This window comes from Pyrus communis, chromosome 2, assembly GCF_041283825.1.
Source record: "Pyrus communis isolate YQ-2024b chromosome 2, ASM4128382v1, whole genome shotgun sequence".
In the NCBI taxonomy this organism is placed as follows: Eukaryota; Viridiplantae; Streptophyta; class Magnoliopsida; order Rosales; family Rosaceae; genus Pyrus; species Pyrus communis.
Window position 1 is genome coordinate 9274296 of NC_142566.1, and position 16982 is coordinate 9291277.

The 16982-nt window shown below is 35.9% G+C and overlaps 2 pseudogenes; one reads left to right on the plus strand and one right to left on the minus strand.

Annotated features, from left to right (window-relative positions):
* Positions 1–8675: 8675 nt before the first annotated feature.
* On the minus strand, positions 8676–10121 carry LOC137746736 (phospholipase A(1) DAD1, chloroplastic pseudogene; annotated as a pseudogene).
* Positions 10122–16174: 6053 nt separating this feature from the next.
* On the plus strand, positions 16175–16762 carry LOC148698546 (uncharacterized; annotated as a pseudogene).
* Positions 16763–16982: the final 220 nt, after the last annotated feature.

Below are 16982 nucleotides of genomic sequence, written 5' to 3' on the forward strand. Positions count from 1 at the left end.
TCTTGGAAATTTCCAAAGATAGGATCGAGGTTTTCGACGTTTAAGGACACACAATTGCATGTTGCGGCAGATTTAATGTATTGATGAGGAAAAGACGTTTCGACTGGTGCACGTTTTCGAGGGTCATTATTAAAGGCTGCTAGGTTAACCAAGGGGTTGACACACGGCAAGACGTGTCAAAAATTCGGATCGTGCGATTATGTGTCATAAATGCGCTCAACGATTGGGATGTGTGAGGCTTTTCATTATCCCGTAGTTATCTTTTGGGGTTCGCTTCTTCGAGGTCGAAAATCGGCTAAGGGATTCTAGGCCGAAGACCTCAGAAGCGAGGGGGCAATGTTTGGGCCCAAAATGTTATTGGGCCAAGCGTAGGTTCGGCCCAAAGCTTTTCCAAATGTACTATGTGGGTTGCCTGGTGGTCCCGAGCTGTTCAGCAAAGGTGGTCGATTCCTATTGTAGGAATGAGTAGTTCGGAAGAGCAGCTGGGTCAAAGAAGTCCTAATACGATAAGGGGTCCTAGTGCAATATGGATTCTTGGCTAGCAATGAATATGGCCTCAAGAAGGAATGAGTTCAAAGTCCTAATAGGAGTAGGATTGGTCGAGATAGAGTTAGAACAGAATAAGAAGTCCTAATCCAGATATAGTTTCAACTCGATCTTAAGGAGCATTTGTTGTTATAAATACAAGGCATCATGCAACAATCAAACCTTCCAATTGTAGCACATAATTGCCCTGCACAAACCTCTCAAACAACTTGAGATTTTTCTATTTTTTTTTTTCGCCAACACATCTTCAGTTTGGATAAACAGCACTGTGAAGGCAACTGGTGAACATCTTCAGTTTGGATAAACAACACTGTTGCTGTAGAATCAGCCGACCGAGGAGTACCTTCAGTTTGGATAAACAGCACTGCGTCGAGGTCGACTAGTTATCTATCCAAGTCTCAGTCGGGAAGGGTTTTCGAATCCTTATTAGCAGAGGTCATCTTATTAGCCTTCTCGATGAAGTAAGATGTTACGAGTTACGACATTCGGCACATTGAACTCCGAGTGATTTTATGATTGGATACTCACAAGTGAGTTTCAGAGATCGGCATTCTGACGGCCGAACCACATTTACCATCAAGACATACATGACCTTTGAGAACTTGTGTCCATATAGTCTGGTGTCGATTCGACATGCTTATACTCTCACAAATATAATCACTATGACCGAATCTGGCACCGACGATTCATGAACTTCGCAGAATTAGCAGCCTTGTCTTCAAGCTTGAGAATCTAAAGGCCGAGACTTGTTCCTTCCTCGGCTGCAGTCGCAAAATCAAGAAATCAGCAACGCACTCAACGCAACATCAACAAATTGTACTCCTCGGCTAGGCTCAGCCAACGAGTTGGCACGCCCCGCATCAACCGAAGGACGTAGTTAGCTCATTAGTTACTCGGCTTGCGCGCCACGTAGGCTTTGTAATTTTTAGGATCAACAAAATTATAAATCAATTGGTAGTGTGCATGAAGAAAAAATAGTGTTTGGAAATTATTTTTCTGAATTTTTAATCTGAGAAAAATGAAAAAGCCCTACCCTCACCCTCAATGAAATGTCAAGAAAACAACGTTTTGGGTATTTATGGAGTGGTATGAATATTTAAAGGGCTCAATGACCTCCATTGGCGTGGAAAAAACTTTGAACACCTCCTAATTAATGGAGGTTTCAAATATTTTTCTATATACGTATTGTTACTACAATTAAAAATGCATTATATATGTTCTTGAAACTGGTTTGCTATTTAATCCGATATATCTAGTGTATTTTCTCGGTCTTTCTTTTTATCACTTATGTCTAGGCCTGGCAAACGGGTCGTGTCTGTCATGTTCGTGTCGTTTCCGTGTAACACCTGTTATCTTAACGGGTCGTGTCGTGTCACATCCGTTATCTTAACGGGTCCTTAACAGGTCGGGTCACTTTACCCGACGGGTAAAGTGACCCGACCCGTTATGACCCGTTAAGGGAAAAAAAAAAATTTAAATTTGCACATATCACACATTGCCACATAAATATTACTTCAAAACATTAAAACATTTGTCGTTTAAGTACTATATCTACATTTGAAAATAAGAGCCTAATAAAAAAATAATACATACACTACTAATCTATTACAAATATTATATGTACAAGGATATGCAAAATGAAAGAGTTTTTGTTTTCAAGATTGTAAGTCTTTCTTAAAAGTTTACACCTCTATCTACAAAATCTTCAATTTACATCGATCATCATGAAATTGTATTGAAACTTTGGCTTCATCTATTGCCTTGAAGAGTTACGTTGAAGATGTTTTCAATAAGGTTTTCCACGTCAGAACTCTCTTCCGCATAAACTAAGTATAGAAAAACCCAACATTAAAAATCATTCAAATTATGAGAATTTTACCAAAATAATTATGAAAAGAAATAAAATAATAATACTATACCATATAAAAATATATTAAAATAACCGTTAAATCGTGATTTTTCGTATATAACCGTCGAAAAGTTTTGTTTCATTCCTTGATCTCTGAATGTTTGTTTTTTGTGATTTTTTGTTGATGTGATCTCCAAGCATATACAAACACGTTTGACGGTTTAGATCGTTGAAATTAGTTTTGGAGAATTCGTATCCCAACAAAACGATAGATTGACTAACACTTAAATTTTATTTATACTTTCATTAAGTACAACATAAGATTTTGTGGTATCCACTTGTGTAAATATTTTAAATTGAAGATCAAATTCATTCATTGTATTCATATAGGGTCAAGGAGTGCACCTGTAAAAACTCATTAAAATCGGAGTTAAAATAACCGTTAAATCGTGATTTTTCGTTTATAACCGTCGAAAAGCTTTGTCCCGTTACTTAATCTTTGAATGTTTGTTTTTTGTGATTTTTTGTTGATGTGATCTCCAAGCATATACAAACAAGTTTAATGGTTTGGATCATTGAAATTAGTTTTGGAGAATTCGTATCCCAACAAAACGATAGATTAACTAACACTTAGAGTTTATTTATACTTTCATTAAGTACAACATAAGATTTTGTGGTATCCACTTGTATAAATATTTTAAATTGAAGATCGAATTCATTCATTGTATTCATATAGGGTCAAGGAGTGTACCTGTAAAAAATCATCAAAATCAGAGTTAAAATAACCGTTAGATCGTGATTTTTTGTTTATAACCGTCGAAAAGCTTTGTCCTGTTACTTGATCTCTGAATGTTTGTTTTTTGTGATTTTTTGTTAATGTGATCTCCAACCATATACAAACAAGTTTGACAATTTGGATCGTTGAAATTAGTTTTGGAGAATTCGTATCCCAACAAAACGATAGATTGACTAACACTTAGAGTTTATTTATACTTTCATTTAAGTATAACATAAGATTTGTGTGGTATCCACTTGTGTAAATATTTTAAATTGAAGATCGAATTCATTCATTGTATTCATACAGGGTGAAGGAGTGTACCTGTAAAAAATCATCAAAATCAGAGTTAAAATAACCGTTAGATCGTGATTTTTTGTTTATAACCGTCGAAAAGCTTTGTCCCGTTACATGATCTCTAAATGTTTGTTTTTTGTGATTTTTTGTTGATGTGATCTCCAAGCATATACAAACAAGTTTGACGGTTTGGATCGTTGAAATTAGTTTTGGAGAATTCGTATCACAACAAAACGATAGACTAACTAACACTTAGAGTTTATATATACTTTCATTAAGTACAACATAAGATTTTGTGGTATCCACTTGTGTAAATATTTTAAATTGAAGATCGAATTCATTCATTGTATTCATATAGGGTCAAGGAGTGTACTTGTAAAAAACATCAAAATCGGAGTTAAAATAACCGTTAAATCGTGATTTTTTGTTTATAACCATCGAAAAGGTTTGTCCCGTTACTTGATCTCTGAATGTTTGTTTTTTATGATTTTTTGTTGATGTGATCTCCAAGCATATACAAACAAGTTTGACGGTTTGGATCGTTGAAATTAGTTTTGGAGAATTCGTATCCCATCAAAACGATAGATTGACTAACATTAGAGTTTATTTATACTTTCATTAAGTATAACATAAGATTTTGTGGTATCCACTTGTGTAAATATTTTAAATTGAAGATCGAATTCATTCATTGTATTCATATAGGGTCAAGGAATGTATCTGTAAAAAATCATCAAAATCGGAGTTAAAATAACCGTTAAATCGTGATTTTTCGTTTATAACCGTCGAAAAACTTTTTTCCGTTACTTGATCTCTGAATGTTTGTTTTTTGTTTTTTTTTTTTTTTGATGTGATCTCCAAGCATATACAAACAAGTTTGACGGTTTGGATCGTTGAAATTAGTTTTGGAGAATTCGTATCCCAACAAAACGATAGATTGACTAACACTTAGAGTTTATTTATACTTTCATTAAGTACAACATAAGATTTTGTGGTATCCACTTGTGTAAATATTTTAAATTGAATATCATATTCATTCATTGTATTCATATAGGGTCAAGGAGTGTACCTGTAAAAAATCATCAAAATCGGAGTTAAAATAACCGTTAAATCATGATTTTTCGTTTATAACCGTCGAAAAGGTTTGTCCTGTTACTTGATCTCTGAATGTTTGTTTTTTGTGATTTTTGATTAATGTGATCTCCAGGCATATACAAACAAGTTTGACGGTTTGGATCGTTGAAATTAGTTTTGGAGAATTCGTATCCCATCAAAACGATAGATTGACTAACACTTAGAGTTTATTTATACTTTCACTAAGTATAACATAAGATTTTGTGGTATCCACTTGTGTAAATATTTTAAATTGAAGATCGAATTCATTCATTGTATTCATATAGGGTCAAGGAATGTACCTGTAAAGAATCATCAAAATCACTGTTAAAATAACCGTTAAATCGTGATTTTTTGTTTATAACCGTCGAAAAGCTTTGTCCCGTTACTTGATCTCTGAATGTTTGTTTTTTGTGATTTTTTGTTGATGTGATCACCAAGCATATACAAGTTTGACGGTTTGAATCGTTGAAATTAGTTTTGGAGAATTCGTATCCCATCAAAATGATAGATTGACTAACACTTAGAGTTTATTTATACTTTCATCAAGTATAACATATGATTTTGTGGTATCCACTTATGAAAATATTTTAAATTGAAGATCGAATTCATTAATTGTATTCATATAGGGTCAAGGAATGTACCTGTAAAGAATCATCAAAATCGGAGTTAAAATAACCGTTAAATCGTGATTTTTTGTTTATAACCGTCGAAAAGCTTTGTCCCGTTACTTGATCTCTGAATGTTTGTTTTTTGTGATTTTTTGTTGATGTGATCTCCAAGCATATACAAACAAGTTTGACGGTTTGGATCGTTGAAATTAGTTTTGGAGAATTCGTATCCCAACAAAACAATAGATTGACTAACAGTTAGAGTTTATTTATACTTTCATTAAGTAGAACAATAGATTTTGTGGTATCCACTTGTGTAAATATTTTAAATTGAAGATCGAATTCATTCATTGTATTCATATAGGGTCAAGGAATGTACCTGTAAAAAATCATCAAAATCGAAGTTAAAATAACCGTTAAATCGTAATTTGTTTGTTTATAACCGTCGAAAAGCTTTGTCCCGTTACTTGATCTCTGAATGTTTGTTTTTTGTGATTTTTTGTTAATGTGATCTTCAAGCATATACAAACAAGTTTGACGGTTTGGATCGTTGAAATTAGTTTTGGAGAATTCGTATCCCAACAAAACGATAGATTGACTAACACTTAAGAGTTTATTTATACTTTCATTAAGTATAACATAAGATTTTGTGGTATCCACTTGTGTAAATATTTTAAATTGAAGATCAAATTCATTCATTGTATTCATATAGGGTCAAGGAGTGTACCTGTAAAAAATCGTCAAAATCGGAGTTAAAATAACCGTTAGATCGTGATTTTTCGTTTATAACCGTCGAAAAGGTTTGTCATGTTACTTGATCTTTGAGTGTTTATTTTTTGTGATTTTTTGCTGATGTGATCTCAAAGCATATACAAACAAGTTTGATGGTTGGGATCGTTGAAATTAGTTTAAGAGAATTCGTATCCCATAAAAACAATAGATTAACTAACACTTAGAGTTTATTTGTACTTTCATCAAGTATAACATAAGATTTTGTAGTATCCACTTGTGTAAATATTTTAAATTGAAGATCAAATTCATTCATTGTATTCATATAGGGTCAAAGAGTGTAGCTATAAAAAATCATCAAAATCGAAGTTAAAATAACCGTTAAATCGTGATTTTTCGTTTATAAGCGTCGAAAAGTTTTGTCACGTTACTTGATCTCTGAATGTTTGTTTTTTGCGATTTTTTGCTAATGTGATCTCAAAGTATATACAAACAAGTTTAACTGTTGGGATCGTTCAAATTAGTTTCGAAGAATTCGTATCCCATCAAGTTCAAATGGTGTATATATATATATATATATACATACATATATATATATATATATAACTATTTATTTATTAAGTAGATTTAAATCTATTTATTTTGTACGTATAATTGACTGGTGCACGGAGTAGTATATCACATGTATCATTATAAAAATAGTGAGATATGGCATATGTGTGATAAAAAGTTAATAACTTAAAAAAAAAAATTAATAAATTCTCACCACTTCTATTAATTTTCATTTTTCCCTCTCTTTTTTGTTTCCTTTTCAACTTTTCTTACAATTTTCATTTTTCTCTAATTCCCTCACTTTTTTGTTTCATTTTCAACTTTTCTTATCATTTTCATTTTCCCTCTATTTTTCTTCAAAAAGGGCGGTAGGAATGGAATGGAATCAAATCAATGGATGCATCATGCATATTAATTAATAATTATTATAGTTTTTATAAAATTTAATTCAAAATTAAATATATATATATATATAATTATATAATTATTATAGATAGTTAATATTTTGGGGGTATAATTATTATAGTATATATAATTATTATAATTATTATAGACTTTATAGTTAATTTAATATATATATATATTTATTATAGTTTTTAGGGGTATAAAATTGTTAAATTAATGTATATAATTATTAAAGCATTTTTTTTAGGGTTATAAAATTATAAAAATAATATTTTGCTTATCGTATATCGTGTTACCCACATGTATACCCGAATCAACCCGTTATCTTAACAGGTGCTTATCGGGTTACCCGATAACGACCCGATTCGTTATCGTGTCGACCCAAACACCTGTTAATTTCGTGTCGTGTCGTGTCGGGTTATCGGGTCGTGTCAGGAATTGCCAGGCCTACTTATGTCCCTAAAATGCTATATTATCATCTATTATTTTTATCATCATTTGTATTTTTTCTAATAGAGGTAGGGTCCGTCAACGAATATAGATCACTTCTTTATTAAAAAGATAATACAAATGATGGTATAAATAAATGGTAAGAACAATTTTTTTGATACAAATAAATTATAAATGTAGCGTTACTCCTCATCCTTTTTCTTTCTTCACAGGTCTTCAACAGAAACACAATAATCCAAATAAAAACGCTATCAAGTTTATAGTCTGTCTTGTCTCGTTGGTCTCCTTTTTGGCATCAAGAGTCGTCAGTACTGAAGAGGCCCTGGCATTACCATCGGGAAATGTTGGAGGACAGCTCGCCGAGCCTATGGTTGACATCGGTTGGGTTGTGGACGATTAGTCATATATAAAAGCTTGACCACAGTTTTATGCTCGTGCGTTATAAAGCTTTGGCTCTGAAGCAGTTACAGATCGGCGCCGAAGGTTATTCCAGTCATTTTCTCCCAATGCTACTGACAAAGTGTATGGTATGGACGGCGCTACCCCGGTTCCATTTACGTCAACAACGAAATTAGCAGGACTACAACGCGTTCGTTCTGCGTCCTAAGTCGGTGCAGTCAAAGGGCAATATTCCGTAATAATGGGTCGGTACCAGGGGTACTTCAGTCTTCTAATGACTCCTCCATTAAGAAACAAACAATATTGGCCTTTTTGGGTTTTAGTCTTGCTCTAAGCATGGGCCGGTGTTCTACGTATAAAAAGAAGCCCCTGCTCCTGCTGTGAATTTGAGAGCGCACAAGTGCTGGTATTTCTGTGTGTTTTGGGGAGAGTAAAAGCATAAGGAAAAGAAAAATGGTTTCATGGCAACTTCACTTCTTTGCAAGTGAAACTTAAGCATGGCTGTTAATGTGACGGTATTTCAAATAATGCAGCCATAAAGATACTTGATTAAGTAATTGAAGTCCTTCTTTTATGTTTTAAACCCTTTTTTTGTTTTTTTTATTTTTTATTTTTTTTTTTAACAAATGAGAGCGGTAGTAGATTAAATTGTTAGTTATTAGAAAGGAGAAAAATCAACGGAGATCAAACCTGCACTAAAAGTGCATAGAGATGATTCATTTCTGCCACTGCCGAGCTGCGTTTTAAGCTAACTGGCCGTGTAATAGATAAGTCAATTAATGTCACTTTCATTTCCATCGACGGTAGAAAAGTCAAACACAAACCAATGATTAATTAGTTAATTTCTCTCGTTTTGTAATTACAAAAAACTGAGACCCCCTCTGCCCCTAATTTGGCGGGAAATACGTTCGTATGTACAGAGAAGATGACTAAAACGATGTCGTCGGCCTGTTACTCTCTACGGTTTGTTTAAGTTAATTAGTGTTTTTTGCTGAATAATCTCTTGGCCGTGGATTTGAACGGACACTTTGAGCTCTGGAAATTGTCGACAAGGTGGAGGTACGTTCTGAGCTCGTGACACGTGGACACGTTGGTGCCCAACAGATAAGGCGAGTCCTTGCTTCTTAACCTGAGCTCCTTCCCAACCTCCGCGTACGACAACTGCGTGTCCTCCACCTTCTTCTGGATCCAGTTCTGGAACTCTACCGCCTTTCGGAACCCACCATCGCACGCCTTGTGGCGCCTTTCATTGTCGTCGATTACGAAACCCGGTATTTTGGTTATTACATCGTCGGAGTTCACAATGCGTAAAACTTTTGCGCCCTTCTTATCCAGGTTGCGGCGGAAGCTACTGTTTCCGACACGTGGCCCGGCAAACGATATGACGGTGACGAGTGGTGACGGGTTAAACGTAGTTTTAATGTCGCAAGCTGCGAGCGTTGCTAGCGCGGCGCCAAGGCTGTGCCCGGTGAATGTTATGCTGAGAGGCTCGTCGCCGTAGTATTGAAGCAACCGTGCAATCTCTTGGCGTACCATTTGTTGCAAGCTCGGGATTGAGTCGGTTCCTGAAGTGTATAAGCTCAAAAATCCACTTTCGACCATTGGTTCACAGTTGTCCAGGCCTGAGTTATTAAGTACGGACGGGAGTTGGGTGAGAGTTGCTCGAAGATTTTCGAGCCACTCCAAGCACGTTGCGGTACCTCTATAGGCAATCACTACGTCCCGTCTTCCAAGCCTTGCAATTTCCTCCTTGTCTTGACATACCGCCACGTAGCCAATCCAGCTAGACTGCGTCGCGACCCAACTCGGAGCCTTTTCTATCCAGCGAGGAAGCTGGATGCCGGACGTGGCACGTAAATTTTTTGTAATCCGGTAGCCAGTTCCCGGAAGCCCGGAGTTTTCAAACAAGGAGGCTTTCGAGTACTTGCATGTTGCGTATGAATTGGAATCCGGATCAAAGTCAAACGCCTTGTATGCAACATCGACAAATTGTCCATACCGTATAATCTCGCCACGTAAATTGGTGTCTAGAGGGTCGAGAAGACCTTCCCAGTTGGTGAAGCCTTGGTACTCCATCCAATTTTTGCGAATGGGTCGTTTGGCGGCGGCGGTGGCGGTAGATGTTGTGGTGGTGGTGGTTATGGGGGTGATAGGGGTGAGTGCTAGGGAGCTAATGTCAACTGGATTGAGCAATTGTTGCCAGTTGGGAAGGTTGTGAGTGAAGGTCATCTGATTGGGGTTTACAATTGGTAATTGAGTGAGGGTGCAGCAGGTGAATGTTGCCTTGTGTTTTGGAGTAGGGACTAGTGGGGAGGGTCTGGTAGTAAGCTTCATTGTGATCTGTTTGTGAGAAGAGCAGAGAGAGTTAGCTGTTTCACTGAGTCTCTCTCACTTTGTAAGTGGGTGCCAATTTGTAGTTGTTTCTCGAAGGAGCTAGGGATGGTCCTTTTATAATAACAAAAAGTAGAGCATGTGGAGAGAGAGAGAGAGAGAGAGTACAGTACGTAAATATTAGTGCTTTATTTGATGAGGAAAAAGATTTGAGAAAAATGAAAGTAAAGAAGATGAAAGTGTTTCACACTTGTACTTTGTAAGAGGAGAGAGAGAGAGAGAGAGAGAGAGAGAGAGAGAGAGAACTTTAACATATAAGTCTACCTTTGAATCACAGGGGAGAGCAATGAAAAGGCAGAGTACTCTATAAGAGAGAGGTAGAGAGATGGTATATATGTATAGAAAGTCTAATGCAACATGTTTGTATATTATTGTATGTATTAGAATAAGAGAAGTATTTTATTAATATATAAGTAAGTTCATGCAAATGGTCAAAAGATAAAGAAACTAAACATTTGACTCATTACATACCAGCAGTAGTTCATTCTTAATTTTTTTATTTATAAGAAAATAACATTAGTGATTAGATGTTAGAATAAGAAGCCGACGAGATTCAAACTCACGTCGAAATGTAAAGATATAATTTCTTTTCATCATTGCAATAAATGACCACTTACATTTTATTCTTACATTTAAATTACAATTTTATCTGTGTAAACATTTTTCTTCTACGCTACATCACGACTGCTGAGATGATTCTAGGATGAGACTTATTCAGAGATCTTCCCCTTTGAAAAACCACACAGAAAGTGAGAAGGTGCAGAGGGTCAAGCGATGGACGGTAGGATGATGATGAGTAAGAAAAATAAGGTTAGGTGGGGTCAGTTTCACATCCAATGATCCCAAAGGTGTGCGCACTAGTACTGGTCCGGACTCCTCGAGTGAGATTCACTGTACGATATGATCAGTTCGACTTCGATCGAGCTTGACTCGCACGACTTAGTAATTGGTTTGGCGGTTAAAAACGGCATGTCCACGTAGGCACAGCCACATGGGGATTGTTGGACCAAATCAGGCAGTGATGCATGGTTCTGTCACGGAACTGGTAACTGGTTCGTAGGGTTTTAACGTAAGAAAAAAAAAAGAAAAAAAAAAAAAAAAGAGAACAACGACAACAGCAAAGGAGCTGCAAAATAAAATTTGAAATGCCAACCTCATGCTTCAATTCTTTCATCCTCGTGCGCATTTGAAATTCTCCGGGGTGCTTCAATTGAAACATGCCTATAGTTTTTTCGACCTCTTAATTCTTTTGTTGGTCTCAGGATCTTGCTGTTGTTTTTGGTTAACTTTGTGTAGATACCATACATATATATGTGGGTCATGTTTAACAAAAATAAATTCTTTTAAACAAATATTCTTAGCCACATGATGTTGCCAAAACCTAGCTAGAAAAAAAAAATTATTTATTGTGATTTGAACCAAACGTTATATATGTATGTTTTAGTGAAGGATTTCTCTCAAAATTTTCTTGTCTTGGTAGTTTTTTCCATTTCCTACATTCAACTAACTAGTTGAAACATCTATAGTACTCATTTGTAAAGAATCAAATCCATATTAAAAAAATTATTTGGTCATAAAAAGTGTGAAGAAAGTCGTTGTGTTTGATAAAGGTAAACTACACATGCAGATAATTGTTACTAATTTAGCTGATTTTGGCATGAATAATCCTTAAAAAAGAATCTTAAAATTGAACAGCCTGTTAATAATAACACCTCGAAAATAGGATGTCCTCATTTATGAGTCATTCATGCAAAAAAAAAAAGAAAAAAAATGCCAATCCAATATTGTTGAATTATATAAAATGTTGAAGGAAAACACCATTTGTTTGATAAAGTCGAAATGAAAATGTAGATGATCAAGCAGCTAAGCAGTAAACAATTTAATTAAGTGATTTTAGGATTAATAATTCTTGAAAGAGAATCTAAAAATTTAAACAGTCTAATTATTGAATGCACCTCAAAAAATAGGGTGTTTGTATTTATACGTCATTCCTGGGAAAAAAAAAAAAACTGAATTCAATACTTTTTTTGTTAGAATCTAGAGAGAGAGAGAGAGAGAGTAAAATAATATTGTGCATTGTATTGAATGAATAATCTTACACTTTAGGTATATGTATATATGCCATCATTTACATATGTAAAACACCTATCTTAATGACTAAGCAAAGTATAACAAATTCTCATAACAAACCACACTTTGTCAATTTACATTACTACCCTTAATATCCCCCCTCAAACTAAACTGAAGTATCCGAAGAGAAAGTTTGTCTTGAAGATACAGAAAACGATCCTTGGATAGTGCTTTAGTGCAAATGTCTGCAGTTTGATCCTGTGTACAAACAAAATGAACTGTGACAGAGTGTGCCAACACTTTCTCCCTTATATAAATGATAGTCAATCTCCACATCCTTAGTTCGAGCATAGTGGATTCTTAGCTAGAGAGATGGCAGATATGTTGTCACACCTAATTTTGGGAGGACAGGGAAGAATAAGACCAATATTAACCAATGGTTTGCAAATCTAAGTTAATTCAGCAGTTGTGTTAGCTAATGTCTATATTATGCTTTAGTATAGGACCTAGCCACAGTAGGTTGCTTCTTAGCACTCTAATTAATGAGTGAATCACCCAGAAAAACACAGAAACCACCTATGGATCTTTGATCTAAAGAACAACCTACCCAATCTGCATCTGAGAAACTATTGATGCTAAGTTGTTGTGAACATTTTGGAAACCAGAGACCAAAGGAGAGACAGCCTTCAGATGTCTTAAAATTCTTTTTACAGCCTGAAAATGAGATTGCCTTGGACTTTGCATAAACTAACACACAAGATTAACTGCAAAAGAGAGGTCAGGTCTAATCCAAGTGAGGTATTGAAGCGCTCTAACTAATGATCTGTATTCTTCTAGAGTGAGAAGTAATGGAGATGAGTGATCTAATTTGGATGTGCTCAATGGAGTAGCACAAGGCTTAGCATGATCATCTGTGCCTTGTTGAGAAGATCCAGGATATATTTAGTTTGAGAAATAAAGATCCCTTTGGAAGATCTCTTGACTTCAATTCCCAGAAAATAATGAAGGGGTCCCTAGTCCTTGACAGGAAATAAAGCACAAAGTTGAGAAATCACAGTTTTGCATGGTTTAGAATCAGGTACTGTAACCAGAATATCATCAACATGTACTAAGACATACACCACAGAAGCATCTTTCTTGACAAATAAGGAATGATCATTATGTGAATCGGAGAATCTAATAGAGATTACAGCAGCTGTCAACTTGTCATACCAAGCTTTGGGAGCCTGTTTCAGGCTATACAGAGACCTATGCAATTTACAGACATGATTTGGGTTGATAGAGTCCTCAAAACCAGGAGGTTGAACCATATACATAGACTTAGTGAGATTGCCATGTAAAAAGGCATTGCTAACATCTAACTGATTCAGAAACTAATCAAATTTAGATGCTAAAGTAAGTAAGATTCGAATGGTATCTGGTTTAGCAACCGGACTGAAAGTTTCATTGTAGTCCAGACCTTATTGCTGATGAAATCCTTTTGCAACAAGCCTGTGATAGGAGCATATTTATGCGACTTAGTTAGCTTGTTTTCTTGCATTTACATAGCTAATTTCTACTTATTAGAGTGTTTTAGACTATGTTCGTGTGTTTTCAGGTCTAAATGAAAAAGTTGGCAAGAAAGTGCAATTTGGAGCATTTTGGAGCAGTTTTGGGCTTGAAATGGATAACACATGCATAGAACAAGGTAGATGGACGTTTTTGAAGATTAAAAGAGGCTAGGAATGTGCTCATGAGTTGAAGAAATTAATTCAAGATAAAAAAAGATAGGGAATCAGCTACAAGGAGGGAATATTATCAAAAACCTTATCCGTTCCTGTTTTATCTCAACATTATCCTAACCTTATCTACCTTAATTCCAACTGCAAGGAGGACATCTAAATGACATTAGAATACCTACAAATCAGGTTTCTAGAAGCCAAAGCCCTATCCCTAAATCTATGCCGCATAACTCCTTTTTAGAAGCCATGTTTCCTGCCGCAAGGACCATTTTTTTTCCTCCCTGGAATCTGAATGAGAAGTGTCCTTTTTCCTTGTTGATTTGGAGTCCTAATTCCCCTCCTTCTCAGCCTTTGTTGTGCCCTCCCTTCTCCATATAAATACCTTGTGCTGCAACAATCATAAATCACCCATCTCTCACCACAATTCGCACCACACATCCATCATGCATAGAAATCTCTCTTGTGGCGCAGCCTTGCAAGGAGAAAGGAGAGGAGACCCTTGGAGCCGTGCCCTGCCATTCAAGCTTGGATTGCTGGAACGTTCTTAGGTGTATTCTATCTTTTGTTTTCAATGTTTAATTTAAGTTATCTTTGTTTAAGTGCAAACATGAGGAACTAAACTGGTTTTAGCTAGAGGTGGATTCAAAGCCATGAACATATATGTAATATGAATTGATTTCCTCCAGTTATTGTTTCGTAAAGTATGAATGCGATTTACTTATCTGTTTGATTGATAACTTGTTCTTGGATATTGATTAAGGATGCATACTTAGTTTGCATGCATGAATTTGATGCTAAAATATAAGGGAATTTCACCTAATCGTTATGACCTTATATTTATAAGTAGTGAAGGTTGCTAGTCACAATCTTATTAAGTAAATCCTTGGCTAGAGTATCATGCAGTGCATAGTTATGAATCTCATGTCAATGCTTATGATTTTCATAGAATTTAATGATCTTTGATATGTATCTCTATCATGCAGTTCATATAGGAAACTTGATAAGAATAATTTGATTGCGTCGCTGAGTCCAATTCAATGAAATTAGGAAAATCTGAGAGTTAATTTATGTAGTTCACAATTAATTTAGGGCATTGTCATTCATGGTTTATAGGAATAATAACTGGAAATCGATTTGTATGCATATGTGTCATGTATGGAGATGAACCCTCTAGCTAGCCATTCACCCATTAAAACACCCAATTTTGTCCAAAGTTGTTTAGAGTCTTTAAATCTGTTTGTTTTTACTTTAAATTCGTCAAAAACCACTTCCCCCTTTTTATTTCGTGTCTTTTAGTTAAAATCTGTTTAAACTAGTTTCTTTTTAGTATTTTGAGTCTAGTTTAGTGTAATTGAGTCTAATTTAAGTAGATTGGCATTCCCTCCTAATCCTTGGCCTAGAACAATCCCTACTTATACATACTACAACTACATAAAAAGGGTTTAATTTGTGCTAGTTTATATCACATCAAATTTTGGCGTTGTTGTCGGGGACTAGCAAAATTGCTAATCTCCCATTTGTTTCTATTCTGCTTTTCTTTGTTTTCTGATTTTGTTTTGTTTTCTTTGTTTTAGGTACTAGTGCATAACTCAATGTTCTCAACATGTTCGTGCACATATATTGGAGTTTGACGACGATTTTGAACAAACTTTGAGAAGGAAGAGGAAGCAACCAGAACCCAATCCACCTAGTTCTAGCTCTGAATCTGAATTTGAAGAAGAAGATGAAGAAGAACAAGACATGGCGGTGGACAATTGACAATCAAGGAACTTTCGACAATGTCGTTCCGATTTGCATTCAATAACCTAGGGCAGCTCCGGACAAGACCGATGAGTTTGAATTAAAGTCTAGTTTGCTGCATCACATTCCCAAATACCATGGGCTATCCATGGAAGATCCGAACAAGCATTTGAAGGAATTTAAAGTAGTATGCTCGAGTATGACACCCATTAAAGTGGATGGGAATATTTTGAAAATGAAAGCCTTTCCATTCTCTCTTTTGGAAAAAGCTAAGGATTGGCTCTATGAACTAGCACCTGGAACTGTCACTTCTTGGGAAAGCATGAAGAAAGCATTCTTAGAGAAATTTTTCCCAACTTTGAGAGTCATTCTTTTGAGGAAGAGGATTAGTGGAATTCAACAAAGCGAAGGAGAATCTTTTCCAGCATATTATGAGCATTTCAAGACTTTAGTTGCATCATGCCCACAACATCAAATGAAGGAAAAGCTTCTAATTCAATATTTCTACGAGGGACTCCTTCCAATTGAAAGACAAATGCTAGATGCTTCGGCAAGTGGTGCTTTGGTTGACAAAACCGCAGTTGCTGCCAAGATCCTCATAGCCAATCGAGCCTTGAATGCACAACAATTCGAGGGAGTTGGACAAAGAGACCCCCCACGGCAAACCCAAGTGAATGAGGTAAGTACAGTTTCTGAAATTCAATCTCAATTGGCTAATCTCACTGTTCTTTTGTCATAGGTTTTTGATAGATCCAAAGTGCAAAAAGCAAGTGTTTGTGGCGTGTGCACTATACAAGGACATTCCAATGATTAATGTCCTCAATTGATAGAGAATGGAGGATGGGAAAGTGCTAATGCCGTAGGATATCAATGCCAAAATCAACCAAGGCATGACCTATTCTCTAACACCTGTAATCCAGGCTGGAGAGATCATCCAAATATGAAGTGGAGGGAACCTCAACAAACTCATCGACAAGGCGGATATAGACAGCCACCTCCGGGACTTTATCAAAGGCCATTCGCACCGCCACAACTTCCACCACAATCTGCCTAAACAAATTTAGGTTCATCGTTAGATAATGATAAAATTCTTCAAGTACTAACTTCTTTGACGTAGGGCTTACAAAACCAAGCCAAGGAGATGGTGAAAGAAAGAATCAAATGGGGCAGATGGCGGAGTTCACGAGACAATTTAGGGAACAAGGCAAGCTACCTAGTTCAACCGTTGTGAATATGAAATGAGGCTTTGAAACCGCCAAGGCCATCATGTTAAGAAATGGCAAGGAAGTTGGAACCGACCCACAACCATCCAAATCTAGCCAAAAGGAGAACGAGAA